The following is an 18827-nucleotide window of genomic DNA, read 5'->3' on the forward strand; positions in this document are numbered from 1 at the left end:
GGGTTTTGGAAACCAAGTTTATTTTAATAATTGCAGTAAAGGAAAAGGATAGGTAGGATCCTAACACTACAGATCTAGACTCAACCTAACTTCTATGCACCTTGCAAGTGGTTGCCCTTCATTTTCTTCTATAGGTCCTGCCTATTCACTACCTGCTCTATCTAAACCCAAAAGCTATCTGACTATCCTATTTATCCTTATTAGTATGGATTATCTCTAAAAAAGGTTAAAGAGGAAGGACTCACAGATATACTGAGTCCTTACCTAAAGCCTAGGGTTGGCTTCCTAGGTAACCCTGAGTCCAAGGTGACCAAACCCTTGGGATTTCCTTAACCAAGTTGATCTCTTACCGTTAACTCTCAGATAGGTTGATCTCTGTACTCCAGGGAAAAGGCAGTCTTCTCGAATGGCAATTCTCCAGCCCAGGAATCCCTAACCTTTCTATAAGATTAGGGTTTCCCAGGGGATGCCAGAGCAAAGATCCTCCTTAGCAGCTCAGTAGAAAGCTAGATTAGGAGTGACAGTTAATGCCAGTAAAAATTCCCAAGATCCTTTTCTCCTTTCAGAATCTTCTCCCAGGGTTAGTGTCTAAATTCTTTTCCTTTCATTTTAAAGCCAATCCATGTTTCTTCTCTATCCCTTATCCCTTACATTCCTATAAAACAATGACAATAAATAAGAGAACATTAAACTTTTGTGTCCCAGAAAGCCAATCAAATCAATCAAACAAGCAATCATTATTTACTTGCTATGTGTTAGACCAGGTACTGGAGATATTTTTTTTAAATGGAAGTCTCTACCCTTAATGAGTTTATATTCTATCAGAGAAAACAAAGTGGTGTGTGTGTGTGTGTGTGTGTATGTGTGTGTGTGTGTGTTTGTGTGTGTGTGTTTATCAATTGACAGAAAGTTTGAGTTGGAAAGGATATTGGAGGCCATCTAGTCAAGTCCATTTGTCATCAGGAATCCTTCTTATGTCAATATATTATCTAGCCTATTTTGAAGACCTTCCTCAATGTGGAACTCAATTCAACTAGAGGCAACCTATTCCATTTTCAAATACCTTTTTAATTGTTACAGAATTTTTCATTACAAAATTAATTTCCCTTTCAATGTGTACTAACCTAGGCAGGTAGGTAGCATAGTAATAGATCACTTGAGTTGGAGTTAGGAAGACTTAAATTCAAACTCATTTTCTGGGATGGTTTCTGATGTTCTTACATTCTTGTTTGAATTCCTCTGGAAAAAAATCAATTTTGCCAACTAATATCCTTTCTAGAATGTGGTGCTCTTTTCTCCAGATGTGAGCCAAGCAAGGCAGAATAAAGCAGGATAGACACTTGCCTAGATATGAACATACTTCCTCACTTAGTACATCCTTAACTACCCTAAGTAATGCCTCAGCTTTTTGGTGAGTCATAACCCATCTACAGTTCATTAAAATACTCAGACCTCATTTGTATGGACTGTGATCAAATCATGCTTCCCATTTTATACTTTAACAGTTGATTTTTGAAGGTCAAAATTTTGAAGGGCGTGTTAGAGCACAAAAGACAACACGGCCATCCAATGCAGTTGAGGAACTCTCCAGATGTGATGACTTTTCGTGCCACTCGACCCAGGCTTCCAATGCCGAGAGAGTGGGATTGTTTCTGTGCATCGACTCTTCCACTTAAATCTTCATGCACAAGTGTCTTTGTGCACAAAAATGCACAAAGACAATCATCATCCTCGGTTACCAAGAGACCACTACTATACTTTGAAGGTCAAGAGTGGGTTCACAAAAAAGTAAGTTCAGCAAAAGTATATAATTGTATACATTTTTAACTAAATTTTATCTCTTCGGATCCACCTCAACCTTCTAGACTTTGGAGTTTTGTCAGCTCCTGACTCCACTAGCTCTACCAATTGATCCAGGTCTCTGCTTTATCATGATACCTTGTAGATGAAGCAAACAATGAAGTATGACCACTGAATTGAAGCTTAGAGATCCTCCTAAGAAGAGAAATTAATATTCAGAGAAAAATTCAGGAAGGCCTATAATATATTTATATTGTAGTAGCAAAGAAAAAATACTAGAAATTTAGTAGAAAATGAAGGAAAATAATAGAGTAAAAGAAAAGAACTAAGGGATAGAGGTGTTGAAGAATCATCATAACATAATAGATTTAGACCTAAACATAAGATAGAAGTTATAGGGTATAAAAATACAATTCAGGTTTGGTGAAGTTAGGAGTGGGGTTATAAAGAAATAATTTTTTTTTAAAAGGCAAAAATGCAAAGACAGGAAAAGACTCTGGGAAGCACCTTTTTCCTACTTTTCAGGGACGACATTATATTTGGGGTTCAGCAATATTCCAGCCAAATGGCTAATTGTCCTTGATTATCATTAGTTGGCTGCTCCCTGCTGGGGGTTGCAGGCAATTTTCTTTGGTTGACTGGTCTACCTCTATAGGTTTCTGCCATCCAAGAGTCTTGACTGTGTGGTCACTGAATGCTAAACTAATCACTTCATGCTGGAATATACTGGCTTAGAACCAATTCTTTCCTACTTCCTTTTTGCTTCTCTAACTTAAATATTTTAGCTTAGATTATTAACAGTACAAGTGGTATGTTATGTGTGCATATAACCCATATATGTATATGTGCACATCTATATAGGTATATGTATTATCTATATCTATATATAATATTTGGGGGAGGGGAATAATATTTAGGAATATTGATGGAAAGCAGAAAAATAAACCCCACCTTGTATCAGAAAGAGAAAACTTCTAATATGTTCATGTGAATTTGGATGTGTTGGCCTTCCAAACCTACAATGTGAATGTGGAGAACAGGCCAATGAAATAGTGAGTTTCAATTACTTACATGCTCCCTGAAACTGAAACAATTGCTATTTTTCCACATAATATTGCATGACCTACATTTTTTACTTGAAAGCCTTCAGCTAATAATTAGTTTGAATGTTCAGTTATAAATAAACACATTCATATTCTAGAAATGAAAAAGGGGGAAATGGGATACCAAAGACTCCTCCTTCCCTTCCCACCCTCCATTCCTTTTGTTTGATGTATATCTTAGCCTAGCTTTTTAAAGGTGGCATTTGGGGATTGGTCTAAAGAGGGGCTTGTTCAGAAGTAATGAGGCCACTGAGTATTTTTCTGGGGAAAAAAATGGCAAGAGCATAGATACTGGGAGAGATTTGAGCCATCTGGATAAAAAGGGTCAAACTATCCATTGGCAGCAATTAAACAGCTCCATGTGGTGGGACCACGTGGTTGCACCAGAGGAGCTGCCAAAGGACAAGAGATTAGTCAACAAAAGTATCCACCAGAAGGTGCCCAGGTTGGTCCGTTCTCTGGCCACTTGGCATGTGTAATGTTTTCTCTCTTTCATGGTGTTCCCATCTGCCTGTTCACACAGACTACCTATGCACCAGCCTCAGAGGCCTTTCAAGGAGATGTTAGTTTAGATAAGACATTCAGAATCTTGTGAGTTCCAAGGATAATGCCATGAATTGAGTGCCTTTGAGCTGGGATAGGAACTTAGAACTCCAGTCCTTATCACGCTTCTGTGATGTGAAGGAAAGCAAGAGGAAGAGGGAGGGGCGGAAGTTATTGTCTCCATGGTGACTATAAGATGTTGTTCAATAGAGTATTTCAGAAAAGAGTAGCTGACTGTCTGGAATAGTTGAGTACAGTCTTATCAGAAGTAAAAATGGTTTATGTAAATTGGGGGGGGCGTCTTATCAGTTTGAAGAAATCATGAAAGTAAAGTCTATAAGGGGAACTACATTTCCATTGATTTGTGCCAAAGACCTCAAATCAGCAACATATACAGTACTAGAACTCTGGTCTTTTCGACTGCCAGGCCATAACCTTCAATTTATTCAATTCAACCAGTATTTATTATAAACCCACTCTGTGTCAAACACCATGCTAGTCATTGGTGCTACAATGAGGAAAACAAAACGGTGGCTTGCCTCTAAGAAGTTTTCATTCTACGGGGGGAAAACAACACATACACATCTGAGTAAATAAGAATATGTATAAAATGATTTCCAGCAGGACAGAGCCCTGGCAACTGCTCACGTTGTATAGGAGGTGGTGCATAAACAAAGGTTTGAATGAAGAGACGGAGTAGATAAGAGAGTATATTCCAGTTATATTGTACAAAAGCACACATAATGACAGAAAACATATTTTATGTATTGGGGAAAAAGATCTTAAACCACTTTTTCTGAAAGGTAAACTGTGTGACAGAGTAATGTATAATAAGGTGGTCTGGAGCAATATTGTGAAGGGTTTCTAATGCCAAATGGAGGGGGATGTATATTATCCTAAAAGCAATAGGTAGCTATTAGAGCTGGCAGCAAGTTGGCACAGTGGATGGTACTGGACCTGGAGTCAAGAATATCTAAATTGAAATCTGACTTTGGATACTTTATAGTTGCTTAACCCTCAGCAAGTCATTTAACTTTTTTCTGCCTTAGTTTTCTCACTTGTAAAATGGGGATAAAAATAACACTGACCTCCCAGAGTTGTGTTGGGGATTTATTTATATTTATAATATTTACAAAATGCTTTGTAAGCCTTAAAAGTTATATATATATATATATGTATATGTATAACTTCAGATTACTAAGAGCTTACATATATATGTGTGTATGTGTGTGTGTGTGTGTAAGCTATTAATTATTATGGGGCAGCTAGATGGTTCAGTGGATAGTGCTAGGACTGGAATCAGGAAGATTTATCTTCCTAAATTCAAATCTGGCCTCATACATTTTCTAGGTGTGTGACCCGGGGAGTGTCATTTAACTGTTTGTCTCAGTTTCTTCATATGTAAAATGAGCTAGAGAAGAAAATGGCAATCTACTCCAATATCTTTGCCAAGAAAACCCTAAATGTGTTACAAAGAGTTGAACACAACTGAAATGACTAAATGACAACCAAAAAAAAAAAGGTTATTGTTCTTGAATATAGGGAATTTTACTAGACTAGAATGTCCTGTTGCTTTCAGGTTAGAAATATTGAAAAGTTGACTTTCCTCCTGGCCTTATCAGTCACTGATGCCTAGCTACCCTTCGGAAGATCAGCAAGATAGAATAATGAAAGCTGAAATTATTTAGTGCAACTTAGAGGTCAGTTTGAACCAAAGGTCTTGGGGCCACCAACATTATTCTCCCTTCTCCTAAATCATTTCACTTGTCATCTGAACATTTTGCTGAAGAAACAAAGAAATTATACCCAAGCCATTTTTACTGAATCAGCCATCCCAACAATAATAATTATCTACATTTGCGTAGCACCATACCCCAGAGAGAGTGCTTTCATGTTTTTTTTTTTCTCATTTGATCCCCACATTAGCCCTATAAGGCAGTGAGTGGAAGTTATTATTGACTCCAGATAACTGACATGGAAGTTCAGGCTTAGAAAGACTCAGTGGCCACATAAGTAGAAATGCTGTGGTGTCAAGATTTAAACCAATATCAAGTCTCTCTCTAGGACTCAGTCTTCAACATAAACCTTAATTGTGACAGATTGCACAATATGGTCAGGAAAAAATCTCCCTTCCATCTCTTATGCCCTGATGTATTAAGATGAGTGTCCTTTTCATGCTTATATTAACAAACTTCACTGGAAAAACTTTTCAAATACATTCATTTTTGGTGGGTGCTTCCTGACAAGCAGTAATTAAAAAAATATAAATGTTGGGTCAGAATTTTTCAGGTTTTTTTCCTTAAGTATCTTAATAAAGTATAAATGGAACTATTGAATGGCTTAAAGAAAAAAGCATTTTAAGTAAATAATCATAGAATGCTTACATGACTTTGTAGAAATCCTAGGAATTTGAATTCTCCCTTTCCATTACATAAGAGATAAATATCTACCTCAAACTCAAATCACAGTTTGAAATATACTAAGCTAGCCTCTTCTGTACTACTATGTATAGCAATAAGGTCAAGTTTATTTATCTATAGAAAGAGATAGATAGATAGATAGATAGATAGATAGATAGATAGATAGATAGATAGATACGTAGATAGATACATAAATACATATATACATACATAGAAAATACATATATTGTAGATAATGTAAATATGTGTATATATTTCCTTTTTTTCTTTGATCTCTTGACTTCTTTCTCTCTTTTTCATCTTTGTGTTAGAAAGATTAAAAAAAATCTTCAAACCTGAAATTCTTTTGAGCAGGATAGGTGAACAAAGGAAAAGAATCTTCATGAGCTATTTTAACTTACTGTCAGCTTAAATACAGCCTAGCGATTTGAACACAAGGTTAGATATCAGGAATTTATGAGCTCAGATCCCAATTTTATATGCTGCATTCTTCTGTATTCTGGAGTTAGCCTCTTAGCCCCTCAGTGCTGATGTTTCTCTGGAAGCACAACAGAAATAATAGTATTGAGTTGTTTTAGAAAGACAAATGGGTTTCTGATGAGGTAAACCTTTGAGGTAGTTGTAAAAGTATTAGAAGGAATATTTTAGATTTATTCTTCATTAATTCTATGTATTCTTTGCACTAGAGGAAGCTTTCCAGGTCATCTCATCTACCCATTTTTTTTAAACATGAAACCCCTCTGAAACATTCTTGATGAGTGGTTGTCTATTCTTTTTTTTAATTACTACCAAGGAAAAAAATGACCAATGCACACTACAAAGCCAAATAATTATTTGGTGAGAGGGGGCAGAGGAGGGATACAATTCTAATTGTTAAGAAGGCTCTCCCCTTATTTTATCAAGCTAAAATCTACCTCCCTGAATTTTCCAGACCTTGGCCCTAATTTTGTCCTCTGGGTCTAAGTAGATTAAGTCAAATCCTTCTTCAATATGACATCCCTTCAGATATTTGAAGACAGCAATCATGTCCTTTCCAAGCCCTCTCTAGGGAAAATATCTCCAGTTCTTTTAATCAGTTTTCATATGACTTGCCCTCAATCCCCTTTGACATTTTAGCTGCCCTCTTCTGGATATCCTCCGGTTTGTTAATGCCATTTCTAAAATATGACATCCAGAATGTAAATATGCTACATGTAGGCTAACCAAGGACTCTTTATCTAATTTCTCCATTATGCATAAGAAAGTTCATATCATTCAACCAATGGCATAGCTTTCCTAGGATCAGGAAATTCAACCAGATTCTATCTGCCTCCAACATCAAATACTAATAAAAATTCTTCTATTCAAGCTTTTCTTTGCTAATAATAATAACATGGGGGAGAAAACAGTCTCCTTTTTAAACAGACATGTTGACAAAGAGAGAAAAAGAAATACTTTTTATCAATAAAGAGCAGTATGACTCAGAAACATATGAATTGATATACTCTATAGCCAAAGGTTATTTCTTGCCTTTTTGCTTTTCTGATCATTATTGTATTTTTCAAGTCAATGAGGTAATACAGAATTTGCCTTTTCTGTGTCCTCCCCTTCATTTCCATTCCTATCACACAAAGCAGGGCAATTTTAATGGTTTTTGTCTTTTCTAGTATATATGTGTGGCAACATGATAGTAATGGATAGAGACCTGGCCTCAGAGCCAAGAAAACCCAGGTTCAGTCCTGTCTTTGGCATATATTGGCTTGTGACCCTGGGCAACTGATTTGCCTCATCAGTGTTCAAGGCAATTCTCTGTGATTCTACATAGAAAAGAAGAAACTCATTTCTATTGGTTAATGGAGTTTTCTTATCTTTGAGTTAACTGTGCCAGTAAAATCATAGGTCCTGTGCCTATTCTTTTTCCAATAAATAGTCCAAGTTTTTGTTAGATTGACCCATGACAAATAGCCCTCAGATAAAAAAGACTATGCCCTGTGTGCCCTGTCTACTGAAGGACACTGAATAGTGAATATCCTTTAGACTAGTTACCAGTTTAAATAGAGATTTCATAGGAATGACTTGCTATTTTTATAGGAAGAAATAATAAATAAGAAGGAAGAAAGACAATATCTGAAACCATAAAGTTTGGTAAATAATGGGCCTTCTTAGAGAATACCTTTGAGCTTCACTGATTTGGAAGAAAATGAAGAAAATGATATTTTAGCCTGACTATATAGCATTGCTGGGGGATGTTGATAGAAAGTCAACTAGTCTCCCATTGGGAGAGCATGTACTGCTAAGTATTACGTGAGCAAAAAGGAGTCTAAGCGCACGATGCATTCCTTCCATTACAGAAACAGCCCTGCCTCTCTAATCATGAGATCCCCAGGGTTTAAGAGAGCAAAGCTTGGACTTGAGTGTCTGCATTGCCCTAATAAAACATTTACAGGGGTTGGGAGACCTGTTCCCTTCCATATAGCTCACACATATTAGACGATCAAAGTTTCAGGGCCTTTGGAGAAGGGGGCTACTAATCTAATGCAGCCTGTTGGGTTTTGCTCAGCCTGGCTTTGAATGAAAATAGATGACAGCTCTATTTTCTTATTTTAAAGATCCTGGCAATAATCTGCATGTGTTATAGTTGGTGATTTGCTGGAGCCAGCCTTGCAACCTCATAAAAACCCTGGAACAAAGCTGAATTTTTGCTAGATATGTTGGATTATTTCATTATTATTGTGGCTATAATCATATTTTTTGAAATTTAGGGTTGGGGTAGACCCCATTAAAATTTTTAGCATTCTCCTCCCATAACCATCAAATTATTGCTAATTTTATTGTATGGTTCAGTATGACCCAGAGAAAGAGAGAAAAAGAGAAATAGAGAAGGAGAGAAAAAGGAAGGGAGATAGACTGAAAAAAAAAACAAAGAAAGGAGAGAGAGGGGGATGGAGAGGGGAAAGAGAGAGGGAGGGGGAGAGGGGGGACACAGTCAGAGAGACAGAGAAATAGAGAAAGAAAGAGTCTGGTCCTGTGCCTGTCTGTACACATGTATTTTTCTATTTATCAGAGCACTGACCTTGGAGAAACAAGACCTGAATTGGTCACTTACTACCTATATGACCTTGTGAAATTCATTTAACCTTTCTGTACCTCATTTGAAAAATGAAGGGTCTGTACTCAATGTCTCTATATTTTTTCCAGCATTAAATCTATGACACTTCCATGTCCGCCTAGTCTATGACCATGATCTCTGGTCATAACAAGATGATCTCAAAAGTTAGTGGTAGCACTGGATCTCTAATCTACGATCCTATGTAATTTGACAACCCTCATTGGTCAAATTAACTAGATAATGACCAGCTCTTGACTTCAGTGAAGCTGTGTAGACAGTTTGTCCCATAGTCTCAATGATATACTTTCACTGACCCGACTTGCAAGAAATTCAACTGGTATCTTGCATTTTACTTAAGTTTAGTGTTCTGGCTACTAGTATAATAAGTGTCTCTGTGATTTGCATTTAAATTGTATTTTTCATCCTCAGATCACAAAGAGAAATGCTATCTTAACTTGATACCATAGCCTGAAAACGGTTTCTTTTCCCTTCCTTCCTTCCTTCTTTCTTTCTTTCTTTTTTTTTTAAATGCATAGAACTGGCCCCCATGTGCCCAGCACAGCTTTTTCCCTTCTGTGTCTCAGACAGATTTGTTTATGTTGCTCATCAAGGCAAGTGTTTACTTCTGTTAGCAAGGCAGAGCCAGAACAACCTAGGATTATGAGCAGGCTTCTCGGCTGCCTCGTCATCCATCAACACAATTTTCAGATGAGTTTTGATTGCAAAGTCTCCTTTCCTGCCTGTGATGTAAGAGACAGAAAGAGCCCAGCGTGGATCCCTCAGCTCCCAGGCAGAGTTTGCAACACTCGGCAGTTAGGAAAATCATCTATTGGCTTGTCAAATGGAGCCAATTTGATCTAGAAATGATTGAGGGATAGCAAATATAGAAACCCTGCAATGCCACTTTTGCAGAGTAAAACCACATTTTTAAATTACCCCCATGTATCTTTTCGGGTTCAGCCAGAGTTTTTCCAATCCAAGGAAACCACAAGAGACCCAGTGTCCTGCAGAACTCAATGAACAAGGATGCTATATGGTCTTTTTTAATCCAGAGCAAATTCCAGGCACATAACTTCTGTGCCATCTACTTGTTCCATCGTGAGTCTTTAATTTCTCAGGCACTAAGCTCCTTCCTGTAGCTCTTGAGTTTCCTTTTCACCAGTATGATTTGTTACGCTTTCTTTTTTTGCCACAGACTTTTAAAAAATGTCACTTGATTTCTTGATTCACTGATACTGTTTCACTTTATCCCGGACCTAAAGACAGAGCTACTTCTATTTAAAAGAAAGCTTTTGTTTTAAAACAAAGCAAAGACAAGAGGTTTACCACAAGAGGATTTATCCTGATAAAAGAATGCATGGTTAAGAACAAGTGCTAAGTGAGGCATACATCAATAGTTGACTCCAGAAGTCCAAGGAAGGTCATTATAATACTTAAAATAAAAATAAACAAAAATCCATGGGTGCTTTTTTTTTTGGGGGGGGGGGTGTTTAGCTGGCCAACTATTTGCATCTACAAAAGCCTTTTATCAGATGCCAATTATGATTTGCCACTAGAGGGAGGTAGAGGGTGGTTAGTCAGTCCCCGGGGTTTGATTAAGATAATTTGACCACTTTCTAAAATACATAGAATACCTCCCCATTCCAATAGCTCAAACATTTGGCCATCTCATCCTAAATAAAAATAAAAGTATGTTCATCCAGCTCCTTCATATGATCTGCCCCGAACAGCGCTAATATGACTTTTTTGTGATATTCACATTTAGGCATTGAAGATGGATACTATTATATTCTAATTAAAATCAAAGAAATTTAAAGACAGAAGGAACCTTAAAGGTCATCTAATTCAACCACCTCATTTTACATATGAGTAAAATAAGACTAACAGAGATAAACTGACTTGCTCTCTGTGGCAGGCAAGAAGGAGACCTAGATTTTGGATCAGAAAACCCAGGGTGAAATCCTCACTCCACCACTTACTATTTTGTGACCTTGGGCAAGTACCTTAATGTCTCTAAGTATTGACTTCTTTTTCTGTAATATGGAGAGAATACTGGACCTACCTATCTCACAGGTAAGGAAAAATTGAGATAATGAATAAAAAAGAGATTTGGAAACCAGCCATTGGTTCTTCACAGCCACTCTCAATAGCACCATCACCATCTTTGTTGTTATTGTCCACATTCACAAGAGGGGTGAAACTATGAAACTTGGGCCATTGATCTCCCATAGGCTACTCTAGCACATTTAGTTTAATGTTTAATGGAGCATATTTTCTTTGACATAAGGTTGATTTGTACTTGATGTACAATGGGAGTTGTGTCTTAATGTTTGCTCTTTGCACTTTTCAGTTGGGCTGTCCAATGACTTGAATAGGAGAGGGCTAGACTTAAGAGATTTCTTTCTTCCATGAATGGTTATGAGCCTTGGGAAACTCTTTCCATTACAGAAATTTATACTGACTCATTGATGCATTGTTCCCAGCCCTGTTTTGCTTCTTGACTCAGGTACAATAGAAGGACAAGTGTATTCGGAGAAAAGAAAGCTGAACTTGAATCCTGACCTCAGTGACCTTAGACAAGTCTATTTAAGTGTAGGCCCCAGTCAGATCATCCATCAAATGCTCATCTAGAAACTTAAAGAAAGAATGTGAGTAAGTCAGGCTTAGAGAGCCAGGGTGAATAGCATTTGTCCCTAAGATGGACTAAGTCCATCTTCTTTTACTCAAGCAATCAATTAACAAATATTTCTTAAATCCCTAATATGCACCAAGCATAACTCTAGACAGCAGAACTACAAAGACAAAGGTGAAACCATCCCTGCCTTTTTATTTTACATTTCAATAGAGGAGAATTCAGTGACTTAGTAGTGCTTATAAAGCACTCTGAACTCTTCTCCTTGGAGAAGCATAGAAATTCATGTTTCTTTTAGTGAAAGGAATAACCCTAGAAAGGCAACCAATCTCCCCATTTGTTACATCTAGTTCTAGGAAGCCTCACTAAGTTCCTTTTCCATTTCCTCATTATCACATGGAATTGTCCCTAGGTTCTTGAAGGCAAGGTCAATAAAACCCTGGGGTCCATTAGCTCTTAACTACCTTTGAAGAAGACCTGCAAGAAGTATAACTATCCATTTTGGTTCCTGGGGCAAGCAGCACCAGTCATACTCTTAAATCAACTTTGAAATTCATCATCTGAAAATAACATGGAGAAAGTAATGGTTAAAATGGGGAAAAATGGTTAAAAAATCAGTTGTGCCCAAAGCACTACCTGTAGTAGCTTCTAAACTTCCGTTGCAAGTATTAGCCATTTTTGCCCTGAGGCAATGTCTCAATTGCTATTGCCTAGGGAGGGCTTATACAATGGGTCTGTGGTTTTTTTTACTGTAGACTAGACTCACAAAGTTCTACAAGTGTCATTAATAAATGTTTATATTCTAAATGATTACAGTTTTCAGGCAAAATCAGTTAAAATATTTAAGGTTAGGAAAATAATGATCTTCACTGGTGGAGTGAGTACCTACACTGAAGAAATCAGCGTAACTTGAGGTTAATATAATGACTGTAAGTCTTCTGTCTTCTGATTTAGTTGAAACATTGATAAAGGAGACTACTTATTCTATGAGATGATGACAGTGATAGTGATGCTGATGATTTTGATGGTGATAATAGTAGCTAACATTTATAGAGCACTTACTGTGTTCTGGGCACTGTGCTAAGCACTTTACAATTTTTCTCTCATTTGATTCGCCCAACCACCCCAAGAGGGAGGCATTTTTATTATCCCCATTTGACAGATGAGAAAAGAGAGTAAAAAATTATTAACTGGCCTGACCAGGATCCTTTTGCTACTGAGTTCCTGATGCTAAATCTGAACTCAGGTCTTTCTGACTCTAAACCCATCACTCTTATCTACTGCCATGAATAATGGACCCTAAATGAACTGATGTGAAAATGTTTAGAAAACTATCCTATGATCCATGAATACTCTTATCAGTATATCTCTTATTGAAAATATACTTGTCAAAAAAGTATATACTTATTGAAAAATATATACCCCACTTAGCTCACAAATGAGTTATGTCCTTATCATACATCTGGGGAAGTCACAACCAGTCTCTCAGTTTTCTTTCCCATTTGTGATGAAGGGGATGAGAATCCATGAGGTTAATGGAGGTAATTCAATTTTCTAAAATCCTATGCATCCTTCAAGGCCTAGCTCAGTTGCCATCTCCTCAATGAAGTTTTCCCCGAATCTTCTAGCTTAAAATGTTATGAGGTTTAGAGTGAGGAGGAACCCTAAAGATCTGCTATTAAGAACCCATTTTTACAGATAAGAAAACTGAGGCTCAGGGAAGGAAATAAAGTCCAAGGGCACACAGTTATTAAGTTATGGTGCCAAGATTTAAACCTCAAATTCTGACTTTAAATCCGGTTTTCTTTATGTTACAACACACCAAAACATGAGTTCAAATCCTATTCCAGTTACTTCATAGCTTCATTCAAGACACTTAACCTCTGGGTACCTCAGTTTTCTCATCTGTAAAATGAGCTGGAGAGGAAATGGCAAACCATTCGAATAGTTTCACCAAGAAAATCCAAGATGTGGTCCAGAAGAGTCATACATGACTCATAGAAGTCAACAATAATAACATTTCCTAAGCTTGTCATGAGGATCAAATGACATATTTGTAAAGTGCCTTGCAAATGTTAGTATACCACTTAAATGCTAGTTATTATTATATCATATTGTATCTTATATTATTATATCTAAAGATCAAGTGATCTTTCATTCCTCCAATTTTTCATGCACTTTTCCTCTTTGTTTCTCTTACTATATTTTATATTATATATAGTATTATATATTTGCATTATATATATATATATATAAGTTTTTCATCTCCTTTCCTAGATTAGAAAATCCCTGAGGATAGAGACTACATCTTGTTCATCTTTGTATCCACCATTACCTAGTATACTATCTTATATACACAGGTACTCAATAAATGCTTAACATTTAATAGAATCTAAGTTCCATTCATTCTTTCATTATTATATAACCATTTAGCATTTCATTATTTTATAACCAATTAACAGAGGTGGCATGGGGAAGTAGAGAGAGGGCTAGCCTTACAGTCAAGAAAATGTGGGTATAAATCCCACTTTTGACATATGCATTTTATGGGACATGGACAGGTAGGTGGCATAGTGGACAGAGTATGTGGCTTAGACCCAGGAAGTCCTGAGTTCAAATTTGACCTAAGATGCCTAGGCAAATTACTAATTTCTATGTGTTTTATTTTTGTTATTTGTAAAACAATGATATTAATACTTACTTCTCAGGATTATTATGAGGATCAGATGGGATAATAATTGTAAAACTCAGATTTACAAATGCTATATAAATTATTATTATTATTATTATGTGACTGTGGGCAAGTGACAACCTTTCAATGGCCCAGGCAACTCTGTAAGACTAATTGTAGAGCTTATCGACAGAAATGAAGGCTCTTCCCTGGAGCACCAAACTCAGATGAAATCTAAACTATGCTTAAAAAAATTAAGACCCTACTGTTACAGTATGAAGAAGGTATTATTTAAATTAGCAATACTCATCCTAGCATTACTATTATTATCCAGATGAAAGCTAACATTTAAAAGAGGAAGAAAAGATGTTCGAAATACCCAGAGAAAAACAAGAGAAATCTGTGATAATGCACATCTCACAATATAAAAATCTTTTCTATCCTCTGATCATCAGGACAAGAAAATAACCAAAAACCTATCTCTGCATTTAAAGATGCTTAGAGACCCAGGGTGAATCTCATTCATCCCCAATTCCTCAGCCCTCTATCCAATTAGAACCTCAGGTTATTTTCTCTCTTTTTTTAATTGTTATTTCCCAATGTCACAACAACATCGACTCTGCCAGGCTCTTCCTATAATAAACTCTGTTAATAATCCCTCTGACAATTCAAACAGCACTTGATTCTTGTTGCATGAAGACAGGAGGCCTGGAATGCCAAGAATTACACTGTGCCTGGTTGTTGGGGAGGATAGTAGAGAGTGGAGAAGAGAGGGAGATGGGGGCAGGGTATAATCCTTTATTCTGACTGCATTGATTGTATTTGATGGGGTTAGAAAGATGGTCAGGAGTCTGGACAGGAGAGCTGGGAGTCTGGGTTTCCCCCTCCCAGATCTGTCTCGGGCTCCTTGTCTGACCTTATTGGCCAGAGCACTTAAATCTACTGGCTCCTCAGATTGTCCACTAGCACAAGAGGAGTGACAAGTCATTTCTTCCAAAGGAGAGGGCTATGTTGTTGGCAGAGGGCTACGAAATACCCAGATGCATAAAGCATTATCAGCGGCAGCTTAACTGATGGTGAAGAAATAGACTTACTAGTGCCATGAAGAAAATCCAAAGGGATGCTAACCCAGAACTGGTTGGCCAAGATGATTCAATGGTTCTACCAGAGTGTCCCCTTTTCTACTTCAGGGAAAAGCTGTGAAAGCTGTGACAGCTCTGTATTTCCTTTTCCCCATCCAAAATAACATAGGATGGTTTGAGATCAAGGATTCTGGCCTGCCCCTTGTTAATCCATCTCAGCATTCCCATCCTTCTGCCTCTGTGTCACTGTAGATTAATTACAACACCATACAATGTGCATTTATATAGCATCTTCTTGATTGTCTCAGGGCCCTTTGCCGTCTAATTAAAATGCAACTTCAAACATGAATTCTTTTTGTTTAAATGTGTAAACTGAGACAGACAAAGCTTTCCCCAGTCCCCTCCCTTTCCCATCCTCCTTATCCTTTCTAAAATTCTAAGATGAGCTGATTCTACAGTCTTAGAACACTATTAATTACCAGTGGCTCAAATCGATACCATGGGTTTGTCTAGAGAGCTATTTCCTCCTTCAGCGAATGGTTGGGAATATAGTAACAGTAGCTTTACAGGTCTGGGCTTAAGGATGTGGGCCAGAGAAAGGACTTTGAAAATACACTGCCTGTCTGCAGAGGACCAAACAAGGAAAGTGAAACAGAGAGTGGGGGAAGGTATTTAACTAGGGACACCCACCACAGCAGTGGCAGAGAGAGCCCCAAATTCCAGAGTACTGGCTTCCAGCTGTGCACCAGGACTCTCTAGTTGCTGTTTTAGGGAAGGCTGATGTGACATCTTGGGGATATTGCGCTCTTGGGAAATGTGGGAAAGAGGCCAAGGGTGCAGCAGAGAACCCACCAAAGGGAAAAATGATAAAATAGCCCTTTAAATATAAATCTCTGGAGCCCCAAACCCAGTGAATGTTCCCTTAAGTATTCAAATGAGATTGCAGCATCAGATTGGTATGCATTAGGCTGGTTTCAATGAAAATTAACATGTAATTGCTTCAAATGAAGTAAGTGAGGAGGTAATCTGTTCTTAAATTGGATTCCCAGGATTTTGTGGTACCATAATGCAGCTGTGAAATGAAATATATTTTAAGGATGATGTCCTCAAGGGGGTGAGGGGCTGGAGGGGGAGGAGAGGAGGGTTGAGGATGGTATAGAGTAAAGGCTCTACTCCCCCCACCTGCTCTATTCTTCCTTAATTCCATTCTCCAACTGCAGATGGGTGGAATAATATGCTAGCTGTGGACGGCTACCTGAACACTGGCTGGGTTCCTGCACAGCCACCAAGCAGTTCTCCTCACCCTCCTACTGTATTGAGACCTTGTTCAGGGAGAAGCTGAAGGTTTCTTCCTCTACCACTCTGAGAGAGTTGGGGAGAAAGTGGTTCCCAGAACAGTTTCCTTTGTGGGTTGTGGTGACTACCTCTCCACAACTAGAAAACTCTCTGGTACCTTATCCCCATTTGGCCTTCTACTCTGAGAATGGGGACATTTGTGTTTGGTCACCTGACTACTTTGCCTAATATTAAGGACTTGGCTCTTAGCATCCACAGTAGCAGCCAGATGCAACCCAATCACCAGCCTGCAAAGACTGGGTCCAGCGATGACAAGAAGCCTGACCAAGCAAGCCCTTCTGCCAAGGACTTCGATATGCTCTGTGAAATTGGAGGATGAGGCTGGGAATAATTAACCTCTTTACCCTCCAATCAGGCTGGAAAGCGGCTGGGTTAGGAGTCAGTGTAGGTTAATGCCTTCGATTTCTTGTCTTTGACATCCTTGGTAGAAATGTGATTTTCAGTCACAACTGGGATGTGAGGGCAGGTCTTGGCATTACTTCCCCTGATAACTCAAGACTTGCTCTAGGAGTTCTTCTGCAGCAAGGACGCTGACAAACAAAATAATAAGTGATAAATATTGGTGGAAATGCATAAATAGAGTGATTGGGGGTATCGGACTGGATCTCAAATAGCAAAGGGCTACTGCTTAGCAAGAACAAAACTCTAATTTGACAGAGACTGTCTTGCTAAGGGGCTCAGAATGAGATTTGTGTGGCTGATTGCTTCTCAACTAATGAGGAGATAAGGATTTATAATCTGCGATATAAAGAATATATGTTCCAATAAAAGAACCCCCATCAGAGCTTTAGAGCAAGGAAATTAATAGGAAAGCTGAGAAGAAATTAGATCCCGTGAATTCACTGCTGCACTGCTGAATCAGTCTTCCAGTCTGAGTCCTACTCTCCTTTCTTGAGAGTCACAGCTTGGTTTTAAAGCCTGGCTGATGATTTCTTTAATTCCTCTCTTTGTTTTCCTTCATTTTATGTTGCTGTTTTCCAGCTGCATATGTCGAGCAGCTCTGGTTGTACAAGTGATAAGATAGAATGGGGCCTTAAAAATGGGAAAGCTGGGCTTCTGTAGCTCCCTGGGTAGATGTGACCAAAGAGGATCATGAAAGCAAGATAGAGTGTCATTTTTTTCATTTCTCCAGAGAGTGCTCAATTCATGAATTCTGAAGAGATGGAGGAAGGGGAAATGGGGTGGGGGGGAGGGGAGGGGAGATGAGAGGGTGACAACATCTTGCTGAACTTTTCTTGACTAGTTTTACTTCTCTCTTAAAACAATGAACTGAGACCTCCATGACCCTGGTGAGTGGCTTCTATTTCTTCCAGGGAATGGTATAAACAAGCTTCTGGGCTGCAAAGGAATCCCGACACTTCAAATCACAGAGTCATCTCAAAATACAAGGATTTTGCTACTGGCAAGCCATATAGAGAAGAGCTGCTTGGCTTAAGTAATAATAGCAATAATTTCTATGTGACATTGTGTAAATAATTTTCACTATTTGGCTCCACTCTTTCCCCATCTGTGAATGGGAGGAGAATAATGCCTGCCTATCCAACTGTGATTGCTGTAGGGATTAATTAATATCCATCAAATCCTCAGTACTACTCTCTCAACCCTACCACCAGAAAGGTAGCAGAACAACAGCAACAAAATTATAATAGTACAGTCAGATCTTGATTGTCCACAACCCTCTTTCCAGTATGATTGATAATATACCCTTATATCCCTCAACACTTTTCTCCCCCAAGCAAACAATTGCTCCTCTACAAATGGGAACATCTAGACACAGATATGCAGGGTATATGAGTAAGTGCATGTTTGCAACTATTGGGAGATTATCTGCTGTTTGGGATCATCCATGTCTTGTATCCCTATAACAGTATTGAGAAGGTCATGCTTTGTATTTTATAGTTCATTTTCAAAGTAGCCCCAATGCCCTTATGAAATAGGGCTCACTTGCCTTACAAAATCCCCAGAAGGAAAGCAAGGAGATCCTACTTTATTTTGCCCCAGTTTTTTTCAAATGAACAGAAAGGGGTTTTTCACTGCTTGAGCATGAAACATTGTCATCGATCCTTTCTGGGTCCCTGTCCTCACCTTGCTTGATGACTTCTGTAAGCCCATTTCCCCTGGTCTCAGTTACT

The 18827-nt window shown here is 38.1% G+C and overlaps 1 protein-coding gene across 5 annotated transcripts in view; it reads left to right on the plus strand.

Moving 5' to 3' along the window:
* Window positions 1-18827, plus strand: part of NTM (neurotrimin) — a 1347813-nt gene that overhangs the window by 983847 nt on the left and 345139 nt on the right. The gene's annotated exons all lie outside the window — the stretch shown is intronic.

Source organism: Monodelphis domestica, chromosome 4, assembly GCF_027887165.1.
Source record: "Monodelphis domestica isolate mMonDom1 chromosome 4, mMonDom1.pri, whole genome shotgun sequence".
Classification (NCBI taxonomy): domain Eukaryota; kingdom Metazoa; phylum Chordata; class Mammalia; order Didelphimorphia; family Didelphidae; genus Monodelphis; species Monodelphis domestica.